At 46.6% G+C, this 22260-nt stretch overlaps 1 protein-coding gene across 5 annotated transcripts in view; it reads left to right on the plus strand.

Moving 5' to 3' along the window:
* The window catches only part of SLC6A6 (solute carrier family 6 member 6), a 277866-nt gene that overhangs the window by 153280 nt on the left and 102326 nt on the right, over positions 1-22260 (plus strand). For 3 of the 5 annotated variants that reach the window (XM_064156876.1, XM_064156879.1, XM_064156882.1), the window contains exons 4-5: positions 5225-5273; positions 5415-5669. The gene's annotated coding sequence lies outside the window, so the exon portion shown is untranslated. The remainder of the gene's footprint in view (positions 1-5224; positions 5274-5414; positions 5670-22260) is intronic. The other 2 variants (XM_064156877.1, XM_064156881.1) reach the window with 1 other exon arrangement.

The following is a 22260-nucleotide window of genomic DNA, read 5'->3' on the forward strand; positions in this document are numbered from 1 at the left end:
GCTGTCACACAGAGCAGTCAGAACATGTCTGGACACTGGAAGTTCTGGCAGTGTTTTTTGCTGGTATCATTAGTATTATAAAATGTAATGACTGTTGCATTATTAAATACGTTGAGGTCTCTGCCATCTGATTTTCCACTTCCACATTTACCTGCGTTAGAACACATTCCATTCAGAGACATCTTTCTTTGCTCACCGTGTGACATGCCTCAGAGAACAGATCAGATTCTCCAAACCTGCAGCCCAGAAACTCTCTGCAAAATAGGCTTTCTTTTCTCGTGGCCAACCAGCCCCTAAAATTCAAATGAAAGGTGAAGATCAGAAGTGTGATTATGTCACTGAAGACATCAAATCGCAGTAAGGGAGTAATAAACTGCACCAGTACAGGATGGGAGGAGATCTGCTGGAAAGCAGCCCTGTGGAGAAGGACCTGGGAGTGCTGGTGGATAAGAAGCTCTCCATGGGACAGTAATGTGCCCTTGTGGCCAAGAAGGTCAATAGGATACTACACTAAGAGGAGTGTGGCCAGCAGATTGAGGGAGGTTCTCCTCCCCCTCTACTATGCCCTGCTTGGGACCTCACCTGGATATTTGCATTCAGTTTTGGGCTCAAAAGAGCCCAACAGAGGGCTATGAAGATGATGAAGGGGCTGCAGCTCTGCCTTGTGAGGAGAAGCTGAGAGACCTGAGGTGTTTTAGACTTAGAGTGGAACTGATCAATGTTTATAAGTATCTGAGGGCTGGGGGTCAAGAGGGAGGGGACAAAATCCTCTCAGTTGCACCCTGTGGTAGGACAAAGGGCAATGGGTAAAAACTACAGCACAGCAAGTTCCACCTCAACATGAGGAAGAACTTCTTTACTGTAAGGGTGACAGAGCCCTGGAACAGACTGCCCAGAGAGGTTGAGGAATCTCCTTCTCTGGAGACTTTCCAGCCCTGTCTGGATGTGTTCCTGTGTGACCTAAGCTATATTCCATGGTCCTGCTGTGGCAAGGCGGGGTTGGACGGGATGATCTATGGAGGTCCCTTCCAACCCCTAACATCCTGTGATCCTTTGAGAAGCAGTGATGATGTGACTGAGGATATCAAATCACAGCAAGATTTCTTTAATTAAAAAAAGACTGAGTTGAAAACACAACAAAAAAAGACATTGCCTACACATTGCAGACTTCTTAGCTCTGTGATGGTCGGTGTTATATTTCAAGTGTTCAAGTGATGGATACAAAAATTGGAAGCAGGAGGAAATGTAGAGCAATCACACCTGGAGGCAGTGAGAGAATGGGAGAATTCTCATTCAATAGTAGCAAAATAAATTTCTGTCCACGGGGCACAGGCACTGAGAGGAAAATAACTTATACGAAACCAAGGGCTGTTACAGCCCAATTTTGTTCTCTGGACCCAGGCAAAATTCATTCTAACACAATAAATAAATACATAATATAAAGTGCAGTGCCACTTCCTGATTCATGATCTTGTTAGACTCTAAATAAACATATATCATGCTGGAATTGTAATAACACAGGCTTACTACCTATAGAGGGAATCACATCCATCTACTGAATGTGAAGAAAAAGTACCAGAAGGGAATGATTTGTAGGGGAATGAAATTCTTCTCTAGACTCGGGGAGGCTTCTTGCTGTGTTTTGCTCTGGAAGATTGTTCTTCTCAGCTACAGACATTTTAACATATTTCCTTCCTTGAAATGGAAAAACTGTAATAAAGTCCTTCTGATAAATTAATTAGCAACCTTCAGCTATTTAGCTATGCACTAGCATTGTGCTGTAAGCTGAAAGGCAACTATAATAATTAGAAACCTCAGCAAAACAATGTAGTGTGGAATCAGTCTATAATAGTATGTCACTATATTGGCTATCACAGAATCACAAAATCAACCAGGTTGGAAGAGACCTCCAAGAGCATCCAGGCCAATCTAGCACCCAGCCCTAGCCAGTCAACTAGATTATGGCACTAAGTGCCTCTTCTAGGCTTTGCTTGAACACCTCTAGGGATGGTGACTCCACCACCTCCCTGGGCAGCCCATTCCAATGCCAATCACTCTCTCTGACAACAATTTCTTCCTAACATCCAGTCCAGACCTCCCCTGGCACAACTTGAGACTGTGTCCCCTTGTTCTGTTGCTGGTTGCCTGGCAGAAGAGACCAACCCCACCTGGCTACAGCCTCCCTTTCGGGTAGTTGTAGACAGCAATGAGGTCTGCCCTGAGCCTCCTCTTCTGCAGGCTGCACACCCTCAGCTCCCTCAGCTTCTCCTCACAGGGCTGTGCTTCAGGCCTCTTACCAGCTTCATCACCCTTGTCTAGACATGTTCCAGTACTTCAGCATCTCTCTTGAACTGAGTAGTCCAGAACTGGACACAGGTCATCTTTACAGCCATAACAAATGAGAGGTTTTGAAAGGGCCATGGGGTTTTGGGGGCGTTTTGTTGTTGCTGTTGTTGTTTGTGTTTTACAAGTATGGAAAAGATGGGTTTGCAATAACAGAAAGAAGTCATCTCTTTTCTATGTGCACTGTGTCACCTGAAAATGTTTCTTCAGGCTCAGGAACTGTTTGGAGGCCTATACTTGTCAAATATTGTAGGAACAGGGAAAGGAAGAGTAACAGCAAGGGATTATTTCATTATTGCCACAGTTATCATTGCTGTTCTTATTATGAATATCATGTGCTGTAATATCTGTGATTTGGCTGGCAATTTTCACACACTTCAGTGCTTTTGCTTTGTTCTATGGAGTTCATAATCCAAGGACAGAAGGCAAGGAAGAAAATATCAATAAGTAATTTATGGAAAACATATTTATTTATTGTCAAGCTCCCTTACAGCACTAAAAACACACCCTTAGGAATGTTTCTATGGAAGAAACTTAGTAGATGAGTCTTAGGTGTCTGGACAGGGCTTAGACCATGATGTGATGGCATGGAGCACAGCTGGAGTGTGATGTCATGAAACTTAGGGCTGGGAGCAGGTGACTGGAAATCTTCTCATGGTGAGACCATCATAGCGAGTGCATGGAATGAGCAGCAGAGCTTTGTAGGCTACAGTTTGCACCATGCAGGATAGGAGCTTGGTTGAGGAATTTAAAACCTCAGTAGGGGAAGTTCTTCATGAGCCTTTGTCAATAGGGATATTCTCTGAGATGACAGCAGTAGCGCAACTGTGGTGTAAATCCATTTGGCTGTACAGATTTCAGTGCTGCCCAGCTGAAATTTTGGCTAGCAGCTCACAAATGCTCAATGTTTCACACATTAAAGCACAAAACAAGTCCTCTTTCAGGCTGTTGTGTAATCATGAGTCATTAGCCTCTGCCTGAAGACGATCCAGCTACTTCGTCAAGGAACTGGAACAAAACTGCATCTCAGGTGACTTAGTCATACAACATGGAAAACAGATTTCTCTCCACTGGCATTTTGTGGGCAGCACCCTGCACATGCCTAGGTAGATGTTTAGTGCCATGGCTTGAGTTTCTTCCTATATCTGGATGTTAGGAGGAAGTTGTTGGCAGAGAGAGTGATTGGCATTGGAATGGGCTGCCCAGGGAGGTGGTGGAGGCACCATCCCTGGAGGTGTTGAAGCAAAGCCTGGATGAGGCACTTAGTGCCATGGTCTGGTTGATTGGATAGGGCTGGGGGATAGGTTGGACTGGATGATCTTGGAGGTCTCTGCCAACCTGATTGATTCTATGATCTGTAAAACTGCTCCTTAGCCAGCCTTAAATCCCATTCAATCCTCCAAACAGATTCAGAAGGATTGTGGTGAAAGGGTGATTTTCACCTTTGACTGCTGAATTGCCCTAACATCTGCATTATGCTATAGTGCAGTTCAAACACTGAGGGAAGAGGATGAAGACATGAAGTGACCAATGCCTCTTTAAGAATCCACAAGAGCAAAGTAATGAAAGAGAATTACAACAACTCAGATAATAAAAACATTATCTTTTAGGTTTCAGACAAGCCTTGCCTTAGGGAGGCCACCTGGCTTGTGTCTTACTGATGCAGCTGTTCAGACTTTAGTTCCTTTTGCTACATAAAAATAGACAAACTGCAGCAGCTGTTTGGGTTAATTTTTGTTATGCCTTTAGTAAGCAAAAAAATAAAGGCAAATTACAAGAATAAGCAATATGAAACTGCCTGCAAAAATGCTTAAAAAACTTCCCAGAATAATTTCTGGATCTCATCCACAGCAAATAAAGGTCTGTTGTCCGTGGAAGCAGCTGAGCCAGAAGGGAGAATGGAGCATTTCCACTCACTTGCTGACCAGGTGTAGCCTTAGCTGTCCAATATCTGTTCTCTTCATGAAGGAAACATTCATTTAGACCAGGGCAAATTGTCAAAAGCAGGTTATATTGGAATTAGTTATATTGGAATCAGTCCACAGTAACCCTGCTGACTTAGAATCATAGGATCGACCATGTTGGAAGAGACCTCCAAGATCATCCAGTCCAACCTAGCACCCAGCTGAAAAGCAACTGTAATAATTAGAAAGTTCAGCAAAGCAATTTAATGTGAAATCACTGTATAATAATATGTAACAATATTGGCTATCACAGAATCAACTGGGTTGGAAGAGACCTCCAAGATCATCCAGTCCAACCTAGCACCCAGCTGAAAAGCAACTGTTATAATGAATAAGTTCAGCAAAGCAATTTAATGTGAAGTCACTCTGTAATAATATGTAACAATATTGGCTATCACAGAATCAACTGGGTTGGAAGAGACCTCCAAGATCATCCAGTCCAACCTAGCACCCAGCTGAAAAGCAACTGTAATAATTAGAAAGTTCAGCAAAGCAATTTAATGTGAAATCACTCTGTAATAATATGTAATAATATTGGCTATCACAGAATCAACTGGGTTGGAAGAGACCTCCAAGATAATCCAGTCCAACCTAGCACCCAGCTGAAAAGCAACTGTTATAATGAATAAGTTCAACAAAGCAATTTAATGTGAAATCACTCTGTAATAATATGTAACAATATTTGCTATCATAGAATCACAGAATCAACCAGGTTGGAAGAGACCTCCAAGATCATCCAGTCCAACCTAGCACCCAACCCTGTCCAGTCAACTAGACCATGGCACTAAGTGCCTCATCCAGGCTTTTTTTGAACACTTCATTTTAGTCACTTTAATTATTTTCACAACTGACACTAAATAAAAACCCCAAACTAATTTTGCTTAAAACTGACCATAATCGGTTCTGTTGCCTTCCAGGGAGCATCTCCTGAAGGAGGCAGCTGAGGAGAGAAAGGGAACAGAGCTTGTAAGTATGTTTGGCCAGACATCTTTTTTTTTCTATGAAAAATGTCATTTTGTGCTATTTTCAAAATCACAGTGAGGGGGGAGGGGGGGGGGGAGGGCAGAAGAGTCGTTGCTGATTAGTGCTGCCCCTCCCAACAAGCAGCACACTAATATCATCCCAGTGGGTCAAGAGCGAGTCTGGGTTGACCAGGTAATGGAATTAAAGAAGCAGGAGTCGTTTGCTTTTTGGTGCCCGGAGTTTCACACACCTCTAGCGGCAAAGCCTCTTGGTTGCCAAGACAACCCTGAAGAAATAGGAACTCCAGAACAATACCCTGTGCAGGAGAAGCTTCGTATTCTTTAGTGCATGCATCTGGTTTGAATGTCAAGAGAAACACTGCCCTCCACATCAGCTCAGGTAAGTCCAGGTCAAGGTAAAGATGATGTCTGTAGGATTAAAATGATTTGCATTTTTCGATTGTCTTTTGTCCCCATGGCTGCCAAAGCTTGAGGGCCAGCACTGAGAGCCTCAGCAAGGTTGCTCCTGCAGTGCAACCTCACCTAATGTTAACCAGACAGTACCAGGAGGACTCCTGAGGGTTGTCACAACAGTAAATTGGGACCGAGGGGCTGACTGCTCTCCCCAGCCAGTGCTGCATGTGAAGGTGTCTGCAGCAAGTGAGCAGTGCCAGGCTGTGGTGTTCTGCCTTTGCAGTGGTTTGTTCTGCTTTCTCAGGCAGCTGAACGCAGGGTAGTGCAGCCATAAAGGTCTTTTCATTCAGTAATCAGGATGAAGTGAGCTGTGCTCAGTCTTTAGGGCAAACAAATATAAATGTGGCTTAAGCCTCCTTACTTAAGGTCTTGGCTCAATGCAGGACAGTGGAAGGTCTGGGGCTTTGGGTTTGTTAATGCTTTTCAACTCCAATCAATGTACATTAGACAAAGGTCCAGGAGGTTAGAATAAGCACCTTCCCAGATTCTTAGGGCAATCTCTTGCAGGCACACGCCTCAGGAATTTGGCTGTTTCTTAGAAACAGGCTGTGCACAGCAAATATAAGCTTCTCCAGATGATCTTTAAGCTTCCCATTTTATCCCCAGTGGCAAGTAATAAGTGATAATTGTTTGCTAAAGAATGTTAGGAATACTCGTTTTACCACATTTAAGGTTGGCATAGACCTCCTCGTTAGTAATGGATGCACCCTTAGGAAGTAAGGTTATTGGAAGTAAGGAATTTGGTTAAAGCTCCTTGACGAATAGGGAAGCAGCACCTGGAGCAGGGGACACCAGGTTCTGCACGACGATGCATCAATTTGACTGTGCATCCAATATGAAGATGTACATTTTAGCCTGCTTTGGATCGTAGCAGCATCTCAAAAGCAAACAAGAGAAATGCCATCATCTTCTACATCCTTTCATTCTTTGACTCCTCCCTCTCCTGGTTCTGTCCTTTTGTGTCTTCTGCCTGTCAGGATATCCCCGGCAGGGAACTTGGCAGCATTACAGGTATATACCTACATGGGCAGATGTCTCCAGGGGACTTAGCTGCCTCTCATCTGCTGCATCCCTAGAGTCACATCATATTCCTCCTTTTGCAGAAGTGTGCTGAGATCAAACAACCCCAGACCTCTAAAAGACAAGTAGCAAGCAGGTAAATTTGGTGTAACAGGAGCTCCAAAACAGCACAACAAAACAGTTGTTGAGAACTCCGAGTCCATAATATTGACACTTGGGGTTTTAATTTGAGACTAGCACTAGATTACTCCTGTAGAATGAGCTCTGAAAGTGCCCCAGCAGGAACTGAAGCACGGTAAGCCAGGAACTCACTTCTGAGCACACATCTGATTCAGACTAAGACACAGCTGCAGATAGCATTTGAGGAGCAGAGGATCAAACTAGCCAGTGATGAGAAGCAGGTGTTGCATATTTGAGCATCGTGACAAGGCACTTGGAGGCAGAGCTAGTTCTGCTTTGCTGGTGCTATCAGCACGTCCAGAGCTTCAGGTGACAGTCTCTTTCTTGTGGGAGAAGGAGCCTGGTGAATGCGACGTGAGGATGTACTTCAAGCAGCAGCCACAGAAGCAGCAGTTTTGTGCTGTGCCTTGTTTGTCTGCCTGAAGAACTTGTGCTTTCATCCCACTAAAAGATGGATCCTGCTAGAGTTTTGGGTGAGGCATCTCCGAGGTCAGGCCGTTCTGCTCCTGTTTTAACACCTTACAAACAAACTGAAGGCTACTTGCTGCTCGGGAACAAAGAAGGTATGTGAAAGAGCTGCCATTTCATAAACTGTTGAGTGGGAGTCGGAGCTATTATAGAACATCCCGTTCCAAAAGGAAACAAATGTCAGTCTGATGCTGCTGGGTAATAGTGACGTCCGTGCCTGCAGCCTGAGTCAGTCTGTGTGAGATTCAGATAGAGGGAAAACATTTGTGGCAGCAGGACTGATCACATGCTCATAGCTGGAATTACCTCAGCTCATTTTTCATGCAGGTGTTAAGATATTTGCTGTGCTTCTCGAGCGAAAGGCAGATTAGCAGCAGAGAGGGGGAAAAAAAGTCACATGTAGGAGCTGTTCTATCTGTCTCTTCTTGGAGCCTCCTGCTTCCCACCCACACTCCTGCATTGCCAGTGATAATGTAGCAGGAGGCTTGTGGTGCATCGCTGTTTCGTTCAGTACAATGGAATGTGCTGCTGTTGTTTGTGTTATTGTTTGTGTTATTTGGAATCCCAAAGGCATAGGTCTGTGAATGGGACAATTATGAGGAGAATATTTTGCTTATCACTGCAGTGGTGTCTCTCTCTTATAGCTTACAGCTTGCTTGAATGCCTGTATTCATCTAAAAATGAAAACTGGTGCCTAAGGAGCCTTTTAAGGCCCTAAAGGACCCAGTAGAGCTAATTCCCTGGTATGTGGGGGGATGGGGGGATGTGTAATGATGTAAAACTTGTGAAATGAATTGACTGTTTACTGGAAGGTTTTGGTGATCTTGTGGATAATACCAGTGTGAGATAAGAAACCCTAGCCACGGTTTGAGGACAAGGAAGCTTTAATAGTGTGTGTGGTATTCCCATCCCAGATGTTTTTTTTTCCTCTCCATTTTGCTCCAGCTCAGCTCTCTGCCAGTTGTGCCCAAGTAACTCTGTAGCGAACCGCATCGGGAAGTGATGGGGGTTGAAAACTCTAAACAGAACACCCCACAAAATAGGAAGGATTTTGTTTTCTTCTTTGTTCTATTCTTCTGTTTTTGCAATTTATTCCAACCAGATCTGTTCCCCAACTGCCATGGCCCCTGGGAGCAACTGCACTGGTCCAGGTGTGGTGTGGCAGCAGAGAAATGATGGTGGGGCTGATAGTGGGAAGCCTGTGACAGCCTTGCCACCAAAATCTGCAAATCAGTAAACAGCAGCCATTAAAACACTGCTTTATTCAGCACAAACCCAGAACAGCTGCTATGCCTCCAGAAGGGGGGGGGAGAGGAGGGGTAAAAAGGGGATGTTAGTTGGCTACAGAGCATGTAGCCAGGGTTGGAGGACAAACTGGGGGAAGGATTTGGATTCAGGGCACTGAAGTGCCATGAATTAAAAGGGCTTGAGAAAGCAATAATGACCATCAGGTGTTTTTCATCTCTTGTGCTGAAATCTCATAAATGCAGGTGACCTTGTAGTGGAGGTTCAGGCAAATCTGAAGAACTGTGGGTTGAAGTCTAACCCTCAAACAGGACCAAAATACTGAGCTCAGATCTGTGAATCAGAGAAAAAGCAGTACTCCCCTTGCACTGCAACTGAAAACTTTGGGTTGTGCCTTTCTGTGTGTAATTGCCTTATTCCCTTATTAATGTTTAAAAGCAATATTAGATTGAGAGAACTTGCCTGACACACTTCCCCACTGGGAATGGGGAGTGTTTTTCTGGTGTAGCTTAAGTTCACAGGTAAGCAAACCACTCTGCAATGGCTCTAATCTTTGGCAAAGTGGTAGGAAAATGCTTCATTACACATCTTGCTCACAGCAGTGCCTTGGTGAGCCGGGCTGGCTGCTCCTGCCGGAGGGAAGGGAACTGGCTTGAAGCACATGGGGTGTCTATCTCCCCAAACGGCAAGCCAGAGCTGGAGAGATCTCTCCCTGTCATCTTATCTACTTCATCCGTCCGTCTCCCCTCCCTTGCCTTGGCACGGGCACACTTCCCTGTTATCACTGAGGTGGCAACATTCTGTTCGCACAGCTGAGTGCCCTTGAGCTGACTCTGTGCATCCATCGAGGTCTTAAAGTCATTCAACCGCTTGACCAAAATACCTGTAGTAGCCTCTAGTGAAAGCTATAGGAGGAGTGCCCTGCTGCTAGTGTAGCTTGCTGCGCTGGAGGGATACATTTCCTGCAGCTTCCCTGCAAAAGGGAATGTTTTGCCAGTGTTGCAGAATGGGAGTGTTCAGCCCGTAAAGAGCTCTTATTGTAGTCTTAGAGCAGCCTGGGAAAGCAGGCAGAGGCTCTCCGCCCCGCTCAGCTCAAGTGCCGGCGCAGTGAGGCAAAGAGGTGCCCGCAGCATGTGCGGCTGGCGCAGGGGGGTTGGCTCAGGCGGCGACGCGCACAGGGCTTCGGCATGCGAGAGGGCAGCTGCAGCCGATGGCATCCCCGCAGCGGGCCGCTGGCCTGTGCCGAGCCGCACTCGGCTCCTAGCCCTCGCCGCGACCGGTCCCGGCCATTAACTGGGCACAAAGCTCCAAAGAAGCGCCGAGGGGCAGCCGCCGTGCTCGGCCCCACCGAGGTCTGTGAAGGGGCTGATGTCAGCGCCGGCAGGCTGCGGGCATGACTCATGCGGGGGAACAGAAAGCTCTTCATGGGCTGCAGGAAAACACCAGCCGCCGGGGAGGTGCTGCGGGAGAGCCTTGCTCCAGGAGGCAGCGAGACAAAGGTGCTGGAATGACCCTAGGAGCCTGAGGGGGAGGGAGGGCACACCTCGGCCTCCAGCACAGAGGACTGGAAGGAGGTCACCTCCCATCTGGATTTCTTCCCTTGGGTAATTGTGAACAATTCTGCCCTTGTTCTAAGAAAGGATCAGGGCGGGGGGGAAATGGGTTTATTTTAGAGGAATTCCCTGTGACTCAAGCTCTCTGAATTAGTCAGGTGCAGGGGAGATGGAGCAGAGGAGGACGGTACACACAGGCAGGGAGGCGAAGCTTCTGCAACGGCACCAGCACTCGTGGCTGAGGCACATCCTATCACTACGGTACCTTAACGACACGGGCTGGTGTCCAACTGCTCCTAGCCTGCAGCTGGCTGTTCTGTGTCAGCAACAGCGTTGCAGAGCTGACAGAGGTGTGCAGGGCAATGTTTTTAGCAAGGCCGAGGCGAAGCCGATCACATGAATGAGCACAAGCACAAACAGACTTGCTGCCACCACGGGAGGAAAGGATCTCCTGCTAGCATTGTTAAGACAGAGGGGAAGGGAAGATGCTCGGTGGCAGCATAAAGAGCTGGTGCTGCAGCCTCTTGGGGAGGGGGCTCACACCACCCCTTCTTCTCTCTGTAAAGTGAAAGTCTTAAAAGTGACAGCACTTGTGAGTATGCTGACACAAGCTGTGGTTTCTGAGCATTTACAGAAGTTTTTTGAGAGTGCCTGAAGTAAAGCATCAAGTACTGATGATGATAGAGTGTATTATATCTAATTATATGGACAATGCAATGGACTATTTCCCCTTTCTCCCATCATTTTGGTATAATTGGAAGCAGGAAGCCATTCACAAAAGAAATACTGTTTCTGTGAGCCACCCACTGCAACCCATTTCTGCAGATTTTCTCTGAAGGTTCAGAGGCAGCAAATGGAAATAATCCTCCAGACTTGCAACAGAGTCTAAGTTGGCCACAGCATCTGATCTTTCTAAATGGTTCCTTTATGTCTGCAAGGAACCAAGTGAAACCTCCAGATTTAAATGCCACTGAGCTGCAGGATTTGGGAAATCTAGATAAAGCCATACAGGCTGGATGTTAGGAGGAAGTTCTTCACAGAGAGAGTGATTTGCCACTGGAATGGGCTGCCCAGGGAGGTGGTGGAGTCACCATCCCTGGAGGTGTTCAAGCAAAGCCTGGCTGGGGCACTTAGTGCCATGGTCTGGTTGATTGGATAGGGCTGGGTGCTAGGTTGGACTGGAGGAGTTTGGAGGTCTCTTCCGAACTGGTTGATTCTATGATCAGCTGAAGTTAAGATTCGTTGTTGTGAGTGCACCTGCTGGGAATTGGGATGTGCAGCAAACATGCAGATTCAGTGTTTAACGACGAGTCACATGGACCTCAAAGGCACAGCCAGTTCCATTCATGGCGAGGCAGGCAGAAGCGCGAAGCGTGATTTCCTGTGGATGTGGGGTCACACTTGGATAAGTTGTTGATGTTGTTGTCAGGATTTGATGAAAACGCTCAGAGACAGCAAAGTTTCATGAATTTTCTCATGACCAGAGATTCACACCGTGTTTACTCTTTGCTATTCACTAATTGAGTCAGGAAAACAATGTCAGGTGACTGGTACGATCAATCCATCTATCTACTGAATAGCCAGGACCATGAATAGTCAGAGCAAAGGGATGGTGAATGCCTTAGAGTCAGAAAGTGATGGGCCATGGGTTTGGGTTTTTTTTGTGGGTGACAAAGACATGGTAAAAAAGATCAGCTTTGCTTTTCAAACGATTTGTGAACTAACCCAGGGATGTGTGCTAAACTTGTAATTAATATTATGTTAAAGAATAGATCAAACAGTTCGAGCAGATTTCCTCTAGCTGACAAGTTCCATTAAACAAGAAAGCTCATTCTTAGTAGGAGATTTTAATATAACATTGAGAACAGAGAACACAACAATGAATGGAAACATATCAGCAGTCAATTTCCTGAGTATTGGAGCCTGCATTATACTTTGTTCTTTGCTACAGCCACAGCTCTGTAATTATCAAGTGTATTCATGGGACTTTTTCCTATTGACACTCAGCGTGAGTGTGGCTGGAAGAAGATTAAGCTTTTGTGGCAGCCACTTGAATTTGTCTAACTAAAAACAACCTGTGAGGCTGTGGGGAACTGTATGTCTCCGGGGATTTGTGATGGTCCACAGAACCTATGGGTCACAGGTTCAGATGTGTATGTTAATAGCATGCAGGACTTGTAGCTCTGCAACGCTGGCTTGGGCAGCTGGCTGCAGTTGCTGACAGAGCTGGGCAGGCCATGAAGCAATGACTGATGATGGGGCAGATGCTCAAAGGTGTTCTTCTGTTGTAGGACTAAGACATGACTGTTGGACCACAAATGGGGATTGCAGGCTAAGACATTGCCTATCAGCTTTTCTTCAGGAATGGAGCTCCATTCCTGCAGGACATCACCTAGCCTTTCCCATAGACATTAGGCTGCTTCTCAATGGATGCTTCAAACTGAATTCATAGGTCCCACCAGGCCAGGTTACCCCCCAACCATCCCACCAGTGGAGCCTCCTTTTGCTATTAACACTTGTCATTGTGGTGCTCATGCACCCTGTGCCTGAGAATCCACCAGAGTGTGGGAAGTGAGCTTTCTAGGAACTGGTCTCTGGACAGCTTTCTGTGCAAGTGATGCAGGGAGGATGCAAAGGAGAGTGGCAAACAGTGCTGGGGGCTGTTTGTGGTGGCTGTGAGGAAGATAGATAAGTGGACAGGTGCCAACTGTCCTGTGGGGAGGTGGGCAAAAGAGGTGATTGCTGGAGAGCTGTGGAAGAGCAAGCTGGTAGCACCTCCAGCCTGAGGATCTCCAGAAGGTTCATGATAACACTGATGTGAGTAGAGCCTTGGAGAGCTGTGGAAGAAGCAGCTTGTAGCTCCTCCAGCCTGAGGATCTCCAGAAGGTTCATGATAACACTGATGTGAGTAGAGCCTTGGAGAGCTGTGGAAGAAGCAGCTTGTAGCTCCTCCAGCCTGAGGATCTCCAGAAGGTTCATGTTAACACTGAAGTGAGTAGAACCTTGATTTCATTTGTAGTAACCTGGTGTTTCCTTTCTGTAGCTGGACAAAGCTGTGTCTGTGCACTAATCCACTATCCAAGCAGGAAGGATTTCTCCTAGGGAGCACCACATCTCTTTGCCATTTGGTGCAAGTGTGAGTGGAAATTCACCTCCTCAACTTGCATCCCTGCTTCATTCCTCAGACTTGAGCGTGCACCATGTCTCTGTACGCAGCTCTCTGTTTCTGTGTAAACAACCTTTTCAGCCAAAGATGGAAACCCAAAATCCTGTTTACTTAGGCTCTTTCACAGTCCCTTAGAGCAGGAGAGCTGGTGTTCTGGCTCACCTCCAAATCAGGTAATTACTGAGCATTCTGCCCTACTTACACACCCCCTGTAGTTTCAATTAGAACAATTGTTTTCATTTTACTTTCCTGCCCTGTCAAGTATTAATACAGTTGTGGTGAAGCTGCTCCTGGGGTCCCTTGCTTAGGTGTTGTGTTTCCATGGTAAGGCAGACATCCTTGTATGCATACCTGGACAAAGCCCTCGTTGACACAAACTGATGTGATTCCATAATGGAGCTGTGCTGATTTGCACTGTGTGAAGATGTGGCCTTCCTATACAGAGAGCCATGTTCTTCTCTCTGATTAAAGGCTCTCTGTGGCTACTCATGATCTATTTATCTTTCTGCTCATTATCCAGCTAGGCTTACAAAAACCCTGAGGTTCAGGTAGTTACTTATACTTGCAGTCACAGTATGTAGAGGCTGTAACATGCCACTTTTTAATGTGTTTTTCCCCCAGCTATTCTAAAGTGGCTCTATAGGGATGTCTGAGCTCTTTCATTCTTGGCTGTATTTGGGTAGAGCTCATAATGTGTGATGTTTTATGTTAAGAATTGCTGGAAAACGTGTCCTTTGGAAACCAGTCTCTCCAAATTTATCAGGAGAATTAAAAACATGGGTGGATGCCTGAAAGCTGCACAGCAACGGGCGATTACGTGCTTCCAGCCTTAGCCACCTGCCATATTGAACATTCATATTCACAGCTGAGGGTCACAGCACTTACAATGCTGTTTATCTGATCAAAAGTGCCTTCCTGTCGTCTGCAAAGATCTTGGCCTGAAATGGCATGTGTTTGTTTGCCCTGGTGAGCTGTGTGACACACAGCAGGGTGAGGTCTGCCATCTGATTCTCTCGTCTATCATGTGGCCCATCAGATAGCACCATCATATGTATGTGCTGAGTGGATTGATGTTTGGGTACGTGGAGCCTCGCACAGATCATGGCTCAGGCTACTCAGCTGCTTGAGGTCATTGTAGTTGGAGTCATGGAGGTCTTTCTAGTGACCTCCCACTTAGAATAAGGCCCATGTGCCCTGTGGGAGGTGAGCTGGCTCCTTTGTTCAGAAGGTGAGTGGTCTCCTGGTGTGGAAAACCTGGAAATGGCATGATTGCATATCTGTGACTAATGAATGTGTATAAACACCTCTCATAGATACCCTTGTACTTGAGATAGCACTGAGATGAGTCTGTAGTGAAGTGCTGGTTTCAGAGTGTGGTAACTCCTGCACTGCAAGTGGTTCTCAGGGTGATACAAGCTGCAGTAAACCTGCATCTGTTCATCCTTGCTCTCTTGTGTTAATGCAGACAGACATTTGGTCCAGTATATGGCAATACAAAAGGTCCATCTATACTTTCAGGTCCCACGTCAAGTGTACATCAGCTGAGCTCAAGGATCAGACACCAGCCCATAGCTCGTTTTATCTGAACTCCAAATTCTCTTGATTTCAGATCATAGAATCACAAAATCAACCAGGTTGGAAGAGACCTCCAAGATCATCCAGCCCAACCTAGCACCCAGCCCTAGCCAATCAACTAGACCATGGCGCTGAGTGTCCCATCCAGTCTTTTCTTGAATACCTCCAGGGATGGTGACTCCACCACCTCCCTGGGCAGCCCATTCCAATGCCAATCACTCTCTTCGGGAGCAATTTCCTCCTAACATCCAGTCTAGACCTCCCCTGGCACAACTTGAGACTGTGTCCCCTTGTTCTGTTGCTGGTTGCCTGGGAGAAAAGACCAACCCCACCTGGTTACAACCTCCCTTCAGGTAGTTGTAGATGGCAATGAGATCACCCCTGAGCCTCCTCTTCTGCAGGCTGCACACCCCCAGCTCTCTCAGCCATCCTGACTTCCCCTGTTCTCTTACACTGCTGTCTTAGCTTAATAATGTATTTGTATCCACACAGAAATATTTGGTATCTTCCACAGCTTCCCCAGGCTTCTGAATTTCCACAATGCCAGTGGCACTGCAGGTTTAAAATGACAGTGAGCATGACCCCAGAGCTGACTGCCACTCTCTCTTCCTTACGCAGTAGCTGTTTGCAGAGTCAGTGCAATTCTTTATATACAGTGTTTTTTCAACCTCTTCATGCAAAACAAAAGGGTTTGGTTGTTTTCCCAAAGCAAACAGTCTGTGTCAGCTGTCCCACACTAACAAAACCAGAAAAAAAAACCCAACCTACCAAAACAGCACAAGCTCTTATATCCAGTCCATGAGTGGCAGGTCACAGGTTCCCTGCAGAAGTGACAGTGAAGGTAAACAGCTCAGGCCACACTGTGTTTGCCATGGCATTCAACTGCACAGCAAAAGCTGTCCCTAGCCTTTCTCCCTCTTGTGCAGCAAATCACACACTGCTTTGCAAGTAACAGTTAATGAACAGAAGCCAGATGATTGTTCTTTACAGTATTACCAAGGTTGGAAGAGACCTCACAGGTCATCAAGTCCAGCCCTTTACCACAGAGCTCAAGGCTAGACCATGGCACCAAGTGCCACGTCCAGTCCTGCCTTGAACAGCTCCAGGGACGGCGACTCCACCACCTCCCGGGGCAGCCCATTCCAGTGTCCAATGACTCTCTCAGGGAAGAACTTTCTCCTCACCTCCAGCCTAAATCTCCCCTGGTGCAGCCTGAGGCTGTGTCCTCTCGTTCTGGTGCTGGCCACCTGAGAGAAGAGAGCAACCTCCTCCTGGCCACAACCACCCCTCAGGTAGTTGTAGACAGCAATGAGGTCACCCCTGAGCCTCCTCTTCTCCAGGCTAACCAATCCCAGCTCCCTCAGCCTCTCCTCGTAGGGCTGTGCTCAAGGCCTCTCCCCAGCCTCGTCGCCCTTCTCTGGACACGCTCAAGCATCTCAATGTTCCTCCTAAACTGGGGGGCCCAGAACTGAACACAGTACTCAAGGTGTAGTCCAAGCAGTGCAGAGTACAGGGGCAGAATGACCTCCCTGCTCCTGCTGACCACACCATTCCTGATGCAGGCCAGGATGCCACTGGCTCTCTTGGCCACCTGGGCGCACTGCTGGCTCATGTTCAGGCGGGTATCAATCAGCACCCCCAGATCCCTTTCTGTCCTGTTCTTTACTTGACTTCAGTTACAGCCTGCCCAAGGCTTTTCCCTTGCACGAAAGGCCCGTAGGAATTTAGCCACAACAAGCTATTATCAGAGAAGATTTTAACTCTGGGGCTTGATACAAAACAAATCAAGCATGGAGGAATACACCTTTCATATTGTGCTCTCCCAGAAAGAGAAAGTTCTGAGAAGATGAAAGCCCAAAGCACCGGATGCTTTTATTTGTACTGGCCTGTATGAAGTCAGTTATTATCCTCTCGGTTGTTTGTGTAGCCACTGTTTACACAAGTGAAAGATGGCACACAAGAACACGTACCACCAGTCTGCACTTTCTGCTGAGGCCCCACAGTGCTAGAGGTGGGAACAGAGAGCCTGAGTGCCATCCAAGTGACCCTGCAGCAGCTCATGCTGGTGTTAGAAGGGATCAGATTAGCCACTCGCAGTTTAGAAGTGTTAAGAATGTGCTGCATTTAGATGGCTGCCTCTGTAGGGTCAGGCTGGCATTGACATCTCTCCCAGCCATGCCCAGAGGAGGGCTATGGAAGGGAGAGGTTCTTCAGGCTACAGTTTTTGGTGCAGTAAGAGCAGGAGATCTCATCACTCTCCTTGTCTAACGTTTGCAAAGGGTGTAATTGCAGTGTGTCACCCAGCTTTTGCATGTGCTTTGGAGGAGAACAAGCAGGTGGAAATCAGCTTTAAACTATGCTCACCTCCCTGAAATCACCCCTCAGAGAATAATTTACCAGGTAGTGTGAGCCTGGGTAACGTACTCTGAACCATAAGGCATCATATGATTGCTGCCAGAGCCCTGACCTCAGCTGTGCACAGAGGGGAGAAGGATAGCTTTTAAATCAATTTGCTGGCTAACCAGTTTGCCAAGGCAGAGGCTTTAACAGAATGGATGATACAGTCCCTTCTTAACTCGAATCCTGTCGGCCACATTTCACACCATCTGCAGTTTGTGCACTTTGGGATGCTGGCCAATAAAGAATGACAATAATCTAATCTCGCCATGATAAAAGTGTGAATAACCATTTCAGAGTCCGACTGGAAAACTACCGCAACCTGTCGGTGTGCCTTAGGTGGTGCTGGAGAAGGGCATCTGGTGGCACCCTGAAAAGTGTGTCCCAGCACACAAACAGGAGCTGGCTTGTACCAGACACTGAGATGAAAACAGTTGTGCTTTCATCAACCGAAACGAAGGGCAGAGGGAGAATTTAACTGCTGGGCTTGGGAGAGGTGACACCCTTCTCCATGCTGATCCCCCTGGACATCAAGGCTCTGAGCACTCTTTGGGAGAGGTGACACCCTTCTCCATGCTGATCCCCCTGGACATCAAGGCTCTGATCACTCTTTGGGAGAGGTGACACCCTTCTCCATGCTGATCCCCTTGGACATCAAGGCTCTGAGCACTCTCTGGGAGAGCTGAGGCTATGCTTTTAGAGCAGTCACTCTGGAATCGCTATCTTTTATGTCTCCGCAGCAGATGTGTGTGTTGATAGTGTACAGGACTTGTAGCTCTGCAACGCTGGCTTGGGCAGCTGGCTGCAGTTGCTGACAGAGCTGGGCAGGCCATGAAGCAATGACTGATGATGGGGCAGATGCTCAAAGGGGTTCTTCTGTTGTAGGACTAAGACATGATTGTTGGACCACAAATGGGGATTGCAGGCTAAGACATTGCCTATCAGCTTTTCTTCAGGAATGGAGCTCCATTCCTGCAGGACATCACCTAGCCTTTCCCATAGACATTAGGCTGCTTCTCAATGGATGCTTCAAACTGAATTCATAGGTCCCACCAGGCCAGGTTACCCCCCAACCATCCCACCAGTGGAGCCTCCTTTTGCTATTAACACTTGTCATTGTGGTGCTCATGCACCCTGTGCCTGAGAATCCACCAGAGTGTGGGAAGTGAGCTTTCTAGGAACTGGTCTCTGGACAGCTTTCTGTGCAGATTTGCCTCTCTTTGAGAGTGATATGGGGAGGATGCTCCAGAATCACTGTCTTTGCTCTAGAATAACTATCTTTTCAGTCTCTAGATTATATCTAGTTGCTCTAGAATGGTGTTTTTTTTTTTTTCCCCCCTGTCTCTAGAGTATATTTGGTTGCTCTAGAATGGTTGTGTGTGGTTTTTTTTTTTCAGTCTCTAGAGTATATCTAGTTGCTCTAGAATGCTTGTATTTTAAGTCTCTAGAGTATATCTTGTTGCTCTAGAGTCACTATCTTTCAAGTCTCTATCGTCTATCTAGTTGCTCTAGAATCACTTTCTTTTAAGTCTCTATAGTATATCTAGTTGCTCTAGAATGGCTTTTAAGTCTCTGCATCAGTCTCTGAGGGGAACCTTTTGTTTCACACTGGAAATTGTTTGTCAGATGGGATCAGAGTTGATCTTGTCTTTGGTTTCCAGCATTGTGGAGTTCCCAGTGGTGTAGTTTTTCCTCCCTCCCTAAAACCACATTTCTGCACAGCTCTCCCCACATTGTTTGCCTGTGGTGATTCCACTGTGATGACTACTCAAAAAAAATTAAATGGCAGCTTTCAGAACTCACTGGTGTCTGGGAGACAAGGTGTTTGCTTTAGCTATGTTCATGACTAAGCAAAACTTCCCTTCTTAGCTTCACCTTAGGAAGAATCCTGAGACTCACCAATATGAGCACAGTGCTTTGCCACCTTTTGATTCTCTTTGCTCCACATGCCATCTGGTGCATCATAGAGATTTCCTATTTCCATCATGTCTCCTCTTTCAGTCTGGCTGCTAGAGGGAAAGAAGGTTAACTAGAGAAACCTGTGCCAAGCTCTTTGAATAAGAAACCTGCTCTTTGTGCTGCTTACAGGGAAAAAAAAACCCAAACGTTTCCTTTTTTTTCAAGGGATGTTCCCAGAAAAGGCAGAATGTGAAGGAAACCAGAATCACTCTTATTGTCAGATAGGGACTTGTATGTTGCTTTGCAGTGCTGAAGAATGATGTTGTGTGGCCTTTCATGTGCGCTCACAGGTAAAACAGTGAGAGTGACTTGCCCAAACATCCCATAAGCAAAAGCTGGCCAAGCATGACTCCATCTCTTAAGAAAGTGTTTCATTTTCTCTGTAATTCCCCAGCAGCCCACAGCAGGGACTACTGTTGGATACACATTGTGAAAAGGTCCCAAAACAAGGCTTACTGTTCCTCTCTGTTTAGGTGAAGGGTTTTTCTCTGTTGTTACTGGCATCCAACTGTGTGGCCGCTTCCAGGGCAGGCTGCTCTGTACATGAGGAGAAGTCATGCAAGCTGTGGATTGCTGTGAGCCTTGCTGTCACTGGGCAAGTGCAGGAAAGGGACCATTGTTGGGGTTAAACCCTTCAGTTCCAGCTCACCTAATCAGCAGCCTTCTTTTTGCTTTGCGCCTGGAGCTGGTGTTTTGGCTGCTTAGAAACTGCTGTGGCATGAGATACAAGGCTGCCTATAGGAATGACTTTGGTGATTTCAGCATTATTTTGTACCTCTGCCTTTTTCATTTTTAGCCCCACAGCCCACTGAAGGCTCCTTTTAGGCAGTAAGTTTACAAGGACAGTGATCTAGCCTTTACAAACCTCACCATTTGTTTCAAACCAGAACTCACTTCACTATTCCTACCTCAGGTCAGTGGAGTTACATCCCTAAATCATGGGGAATGAGAACAAGAGTAGCCTCTGTAGCATGTTCTCTCTGCAGTATAAGACAAGGTCAAGAGTTAGAGAATAATCCAAGTGAAGTTTCCAGAGTGGCTATCATGCACTGGTAGGCTGATGGTTTAAATCTGTTGTAAGGCATGGACTTCAGAAGAAATGGCTCCACCATCACTGGTTGGGGCTCTTAGAGAGTGTAATCACTTGATACCCAGCAGCCCAGTTGCAAAGTTCTGGTCTCCCTTATGCAAGGGTGTTCAGAGTGACCATCATTGTTTAGATCACCCATCCTGGGTTGCTTAGTGCTTCAGAAAAGAGCAATTTGTATGCATTGCACAGAGCAAGACAATGAGCCCTGATGTGCCGTTCAAAACCATTGGTCTGGCCTTTATGGATCCAGCTGTAGGCAAAGGCTGGGGTGAAACATGTCGTGGGAAGGCAGATAACACAAACATGAAAGCAGCACAAAACATGAGAGCCTATAAATAGCAGGAAATAAAGAACAATACTGTGATAAAATCCATAAGACAATAAAGACCAATGTGGCAGAGACCGTTTCCCCCCCACCCTTCTCCAGAGTTTCTCCTATTTCCCAGAGCTGCAGAGATCATCTGACTGCTGCGTGGTAAAGTCCAGTCAGTTAAGCACCAATTCAAGTGCTTGGAGACTTAAAGTATTTCAAAACCCTGTTCCTTTTTCCTCTCTTGATGTCCTGCCATGAGTGTTGTGGCGTTTTAAGCCATTCCCAACTCACCAGCTCATCAGAGCAGGCAGAAAAGAGGGAAGAAAAACGGGGGGAGGGGAAAGCCCTGTGGAGATTTAAAGTCATTAACAACCTTTACAGGGTTTCAGACATATTTGTGGTGATTCTTTGGAAAGGACAGACCCATGATGAGCTGGGGTTTATTTTGCCATTGGCATCAGAAAGGAGACTGTTTCCAAGAAAGCCTCTGCTGTTTACCAAGAGGAGGGCAAATGGAGCTAAAAAATGCGATGGATGTGCACGAGGAACCTTGGTTCAGTTTGAGGCAGTTACCAGCTCCTGGCCCTGTGAGCTGGATCAAGAACCAAGCAAGTCTCTGGCAGCTCCTCCAAAGAGTTAGCCCATATCTGAGCAGTGGGCACTGCAAGGCTCCCTCGCTTCTCTGGCAGCAGCGGCTAAAGGTGGTTAATTAGCCTGAGCGATGTCCATCACTCTTAAGCCTGCATCCCCAAGGAACATGTCCTGTCAGGAGGTAACTGCTCTGTGGGCCTGAAATGTCATGGGAATAGCTCACAAGTATACATCTGGCAGGTCTGGTGTGTAAACTTGTCTGGGGACCACTTTCCTGGGTATTTCTGTAGGACCCCCTCCATAATGCCCTAATTTCTGAACCAAATCTTGAAGTGGACTAACATTAAAGGAGTTAGGCTGATTTGTGGTAGGGGAGTTATTGAGGCTTTATTGTAGGGAACAAGAGGATTATATTGGCTTCAGAGTTGATGTCTGAGCTGGAACTGGAACTCAGCAATTACTGGGCAGGTCTCTCAATTGCTTCTGTTAGCTTAAAAAAAACAGCAAGTTGTGCTGAGGAAAACCTCCAAGAAGATCCGATTTAACAGCAAATCCACTCTTTAGTTTTTAGTTTCCATGACTGGTTCTAAGATGCCTGCCTATGAATGAACGCAGCTTTTTGTGCTCAAACAAAGGAGTTACTCCCTCCTGGCCCACCCAATCCTCTTACAGGGTCCCACCAGGGAGATGCAAGCTAGGAGTTGACGCAAAGAGAGAGGTGCATTACGTAAGAGGAACCTGCTTTGGTTCATGAGGATCAGAGGTGACAGCAAGTTCTGAGGAGGTCTCAAGGTGGACTAACCACCACTAGTGCTGCATCACACACTCCATCATAAAGCACAGCTAACAAAAGGTAGGGGATTTACATCCCTCCACAGCTGGGAGGTTGGATTTCTACCTATGGGGGAGTGTGTCCCACATTATAGTCTACAGCTTCGTGACCCCTCATGTTCCACTGCA

This window comes from Pogoniulus pusillus, chromosome 16 (assembly GCF_015220805.1).
Source record: "Pogoniulus pusillus isolate bPogPus1 chromosome 16, bPogPus1.pri, whole genome shotgun sequence".
NCBI lineage: Eukaryota > Metazoa > Chordata > Aves > Piciformes > Lybiidae > Pogoniulus > Pogoniulus pusillus.